The sequence below is a fragment of the Eurosta solidaginis genome, chromosome X (assembly GCF_040869045.1).
Source record: "Eurosta solidaginis isolate ZX-2024a chromosome X, ASM4086904v1, whole genome shotgun sequence".
NCBI lineage: Eukaryota > Metazoa > Arthropoda > Insecta > Diptera > Tephritidae > Eurosta > Eurosta solidaginis.
The window spans coordinates 30,856,047-30,862,046 of record NC_090324.1 but is presented as its reverse complement, the minus strand read 5'-3'; positions in this window follow the sequence as shown (position 1 = coordinate 30,862,046).

Here is a 6,000-nt window from a genome sequence, read left to right as displayed (position 1 = left end):
ATTATAAGGGGACCTTGATGACCGAATAATGCCATCGTCTAGCATTTTCTTGATGTGAGACTCTACTTCGCTCTTTAGCGATATTTAGTATGGATAGTACCTTGTGTACACGGGGATGTTCTTACTTGTCCAAATTTCTTCCACAAATTGGGTGGTATATGTAAGTTTATCGTTAAGTTCAGCAAATAGTTTGCATAAAATTGTCTACTAAGTTTTTAATTTTTGCCCTTTGGTTTCGTGTCATGTTGTGCTTAATGTCAATTGTATTTATTGATTTTGAAGCTAGTTGTTTTATCTTTATTTTGGTCTTATCTTGTATAACCATGTAGTTATCTTTAACGTGAATGACCACTCCGAGTTATTTGAGGCTGTCATTACCAAGGATGCCATGGAGTGAGCGCAATGTAGGAAGAATATAGAATTTCAGTTTATTCGGTGCATTGAAAAGGTTAATTAATGCATGTTCGCTAATTTCATCGCCTGCTATGGATTTAGCAAATTAGTTTGATTCGTTTTTGATAGGTTTGGGAAGTATGGATGGTTGTATATAATTTGTGGTTGATCCTGTATCTAGCAAACATTTTGCTGTGGTTCCACTCTTCAGTCTGCATTCAAAGTAAGGCAGTGGAGAGTGATTCATTCTAAAAAATTTAAGTCAGTAGTGTCAATGTAGTTGTCATCCTGTGGGTCCTTTTCGTAATAGTCTGTGTCGTAACACGTCTGGTAGTTATTCGCTGTCAGGTGTCCCTCTTGAATATTATCCGGCGGTGGGTTTGTATCTATGTGGTAGTTCCTCTGAATTTTGTTAGTCACTTGGGCTAAGGGGTGGGAGGTGGCGGTCTCTTGTTGGCAGGATCGTTCGCTTTTGGTCTGTTCATGTAGTTAATGTTTCTAGTCCGTAACAACTGGTCGATGTCCATTGGTTCCGGACGTGGTTGAGGTTTTTATAATGGACGAGGTGGTGAGTTATTTGACGAGGAAAAATTGGTTGGGTTGGTGTGGGATTTGGTATTGGTTATATTGGTTCAACTGATGTGGGATTTGGTATTGATTGATGTGGGGTTTGGTATTGTTTATAATGGGGAGTCCTATAGGGTGGAGCGGTGTTCTGGGTGGAAGGGCTGCACGAGTGTCCTGAGTTCTTCTGGCTTGGCCGTTATTTATTAAGGCGTGGTGTGACCTATAGTTCTGGTTTTCCAGAGTAATGCATAGGTGGAGCGCCTGAGGGAGGTCCGCGGGTTCGCTCATGCCAAGGAATCTTGGTAGATCTCCCTTGAGTCCACGCACAAAGGTATCTAGGGCTTTATCCCTATATGTTCGCTTCAATAGATGCATGGCTTCTGTGCCGAATTCCATTCTTACTTACTTACTTAATTGGCGCTTAACCGTCTAAACGGTCCTATGGCCGCCAAACAAGGCGCGCCGGCCGCTCCTTCGCTGCGCCAACAGGCGCCAATTGGTCACACCAAGGGAGCTTAAATCGTTTTCCACCTGGTCCTTCCAACGGAGTGGGGGCCGCCCTCTACCTCTGCTTCCATAGGCGGGTTCCGATAGAAACACTTTCTTGGCCGGAGCATCATCTTTCATTCGCATAACATGGCCTAGCCAGCGCAGCCGCTGCGTTTTAATTCGCTGGACTATGTTGATGTCTGCGTATAGCTCGTACATCTCATCATTAAATCTTCTTCGGTACTCGCCATCGCCAACGCGTAGAGGTCCATAAATCTTTCGAAGAACTTTTCTCTCGAACACTCCCAAAGCCGCTTCATCTGCTGTTGTCATGGTCCATGCTTCTGCCCCATATAGCAGGACGGGTACGATAAGTGACTTGTAGAGTATGGTTTTCGTTCGCCGATAGAGGACTTTACTTTTCAATTGCCCACCTAGTCCAAAGTAGCATTTATTGGCAAGACTGATTCTTCGCTGGATTTCAGTGCTGATGTTGTTGCTAGTTTTGATGCTGGTCCCCAAGTAAACGAAGTCTTTTACTATTTCGAAATTATGGCTGCCAACAGTAGCATGGTTGCCAAGGCGCATATGCGCTGACTCTTTGCTCGATGACAGCAGGTACTTCGTTTTGTCCTCATTCACCATCAAACCCATCTTTACCGCTTCTTTTTCCAGTTTGGAGTAAGCAGAACTAACAGCGCGGGTGTTTAGGCCGATGATATCAATGTCATCAGCATATGCCAGTAATTGCACGCTTTTATAGTATATTGTTCCAGTGCGGCTAAGTTCTCTAGCTAGTATAATTTTCTCCAGCATCAAATTAAAGAAATCGCACGATAGGGGGTCACCCTGTCTGAAACCTCGTTTAGTTTCGAAGGGCTCGGAGAGGTCCTTCCCAATTCTGACTGAGCTGATGGTGTTGCTCAACGTCATTTTGCACAGCCGTATAAGTTTTTCGGGGGAAACCAAATTCAGACATAGCGGCATATAGGCAGCTCCTTTTCGTGCTGTCGAAGGCGGCTTTAAAGTCGACGAAGAGGTGATGTGTGTCGATTCTCTTTTCACGGGTTTTTTCCAAGATTTGGCGCATTGTGAAAATCTGGTCGATGGTAGATTTACCAGGTCTGAAGCCGCACTGATAAGGTCCAATCAGTCGGTTTACGGTGGGCTTCAATCTTTCGCACAATACACTTGAAAGGACCTTATATGCGATATTAAGAAGGCTGATTCCACGATAGTTGGTGCATTTTGCGGTATCCCCCTTCTTGTGGACTGGGCAAAGAACACTTAGATTCCAACCGTCGGGCATGCTTTCGTCCGCCCATATTTTGCTAAGAAGCTGCTGCATGCGCCTTACCAACTCTTCGCCGCCGAACTTGAATAGCTCCGCAGGCAATCCATCAGCGCCCACGGCCTTGTTGTTTTTCAATCTGGTTATTGCTATTCTAACTTCGTCATAATCGGGCGGGGGGGACATATATTCCATCATCATCGATTGCGGGATTGGGTTCTTCATCTCTGCGCGGCGAATTGCTGCCTCCATTTAGGAGAGCAGAGAAGTATTCCCTCCATAATCTAAGTACTCTCTGGACATCAGTTACAAGGTCGCCGTTTTCATTCTTACAGGAGTTTGCCCCGGTCTTAAAACCTTCCGTCTGTCGCCGTATTTTTTGGTAGAATTTTCGGGCGTTATTCCTGGTGGTTAGCAGCTCAAGCTCCTCGCACTCACGCCTTTCTGCTTCTGCTTTTTTGTTCCTGAAAAGGCGTCTCGCTTCCCTTTTCAACTCACGATAGCGTTCACACACTCCTCTTGTGGCGCTCCTTTTAACGTAGCCCTGTAGGCAGCGTCTTTTCTTTCGGTTGCAACGCGGCATTCTTCATCATACCAGTTGTTTTTTCGTGGCCGCCGGTAACCAAATTTTTCCTCGGCGGCAGTACGAAGTGCATTGGCAGTCTGTTGTGATTGAAGCTTCTCGACGTCTAGCTTTCCTTGTGTTTTTTGTTCCTTGGTTTTAGCCATGTTGAGGCGGGTGAGTATTTTGGCTGCAACGAGATAATGGTCCGAGTCGATGTTAGGTCCTCGGATCGTGCGCACTCTAAAACACTGGAGGCATGCCGTCCGTCTATCACAACGTGACCGATCTGATTGCGAGTATTTCGATCAGGAGACAGCCATGTAGCTTGATGTATCTTTTTATGCATGAACCTCGTGCTGGATATGACCATGTTTCGAGCACCAGCAAAGTCAATCAGCCTCAGTACGTTAGGAGAAGTTTCATTGTGTAGGCTGAACTTTCCGACTGTAGGGCCAAAACACCTTCTTTGCCCACCCTGGCGTTAAAGTCGCCAAGCACGACTTTTATATCATGACGGGGGCAGCGCTCGTATGTGCGTTCTAATTGTTCATAAAAAGTGGTTTTCACCTCATCGTCTTTCTCCTCTGTCGGCGCATGGGCGCAGATGAATGATATATTAAAAAATTTTGCTTTTATTCGAATAGCGGCGAGACGCTCGTCCACAGGCGTGAATGCCAGCACTTGGCGACAAAGTCTCTCTCCCACCACGAATCCGACGCCGAAACTGCGCTTATTCGCATGGCCACTCCAATATATGTCACAATGTTTGATCTTCTTTCTTCCTTGCTTCGTCCAACGCATTTCTTGGATGGCGGTGATGTCTGATTTTGCTTTGACGAGGACATCAACCAGCCGGGCATCTGCACCAATCCCATTCAGGGAGCGGACGTTCCAGGTGCATGCCCTCAATTCATTGTCCTTCAAACGTTTGCCATGGTCGTCATCAATAGAGCGTGTATTTATCCGAGGCTTGTTGTTATATTTCATTGGAGTATGTTTTTCCGTGGCGGGTTCCAAGCCCAGCGCACAACCCGCTCAGCGGGGGTGAAAATATTACTTGGCACGTTTATATAGCGAGCCGCTTGCTCCAAGACAGACGCCCGCTTGCAGCCGCACCTAGAGGTGTACAGACGCTGCCGATGAGATCTCCCCCGGCTAGCCCTTAAACCGATTATGTCAGAGTGGCCTAGCCAGGTTGTCGCCTTCTCACATTAGCTCATCGCTAAACGGCGGCTACCCAGAGGATACTTGGCCGCAAGCGACCGGCAGTAGTGAGCTGCTTGAACCGCATGCCGACTTCCATTCATCCAAGTTTATTTAGAATCAGAGACAGGCGTGAGTATACCCTCTGGCAAAGCTCTTGTATTGTCAGGTTTTTTTTTTTTTTCTCTCGGACGTTGTGGCAGCGCACTGCCCTCAAGTGGCCCGATGAAACCAGGCTAATCCTGTTTTTTTTTTTTTTGTTTTATTTTTTTTTGTATCCTAATTCTTATTTATGTGTTACTTATAATTTTTTTGTTACCGAGTCTTTGAGAGGCAGTGGCTTCTTAAGCGCCGAGATCCAAAACCGCTCAGCTACAGAGAAACTCATCCGCTGAGAAATATGGATTCACAAAATACAATAGACTAAAAGTATAAATATAATTTTTTAATTATTAAGAGAAGATAGAACCGTCTTTTTTATGACAAAGAGCGAGTCCGAAGCATCAATTATTCTCGAGTGAGAGTTATAATCTTCACACAAACATAGAAAAGGTTCGTGTAGTTGGAAATTGCTTCTGCATTGTTTAAAAATTATAGGTTTATAATGCCTTGAAACTCGGCATGGAACATTCAAGTTTACTTCGTTCAATAGAAATGGGCTTGAAATCGATCCATTTAAAAGTCTAGCCATAAATAGTACACCTAGCATTTCTCTACGACTTGCAAGGGTAGGAATATTTATTAGTTTTAATCGATTAGTGTAAGGAGGAAGATTATACGGAGAGTCCCATTGAAGATTTCTAAAGGCGAAAAGTAAAAACTGTTTTTGAACTGATTCTAGTCTATCCATATGAACTTGATAACGCGGATTCCAAGTTATCGATCCATATTCTAATATCGGCCTCACCAATGATGTAAAAAGGGTTTTTGTAACGTAAGGATCACTAAACTCCTTTGCCCATCTTTTCACAAATGCTAAAACTCCACTCGCTTTATTGACTGTGGCATTAATATGAGGGTTGAAACTAAGTTTGCAATTCATTGTAACTCCCAAGTCGACAAAAACATCAACGCTTTCCAGAGTTTGGCCATTAATTGTGTAGGAAGCTGGCTGTATGTTCCCACGTGAAAAACACATGGATTTGCATTTTTCTATGTTGAGAGGCATAAAATTCGCATTACACAAAGTAACTAAACGATTTAAATCCGCCTGGGGCACAGAACGTTCTTCAACCGACGCGTATGACTTAAAAAGTTTTACGTCGTCGGCATACATTAAAATTTTAGAATATTTTATAGTTGTGGAAACATCGTTTATAAAGATCAAAAACAGAATAGGACCGAGATGGCTGCCCTGAGGCACACCGGAGGGAACATCGATGACATTCGAACAAATTTTTTTAAAAATGACTCTTTGAGTTCTACCGCAAAGATAGGAGGAGATACAGCGAGTTTGGCCAGGTTGAAAACCAAGCAATTCGAGTTTATAAAC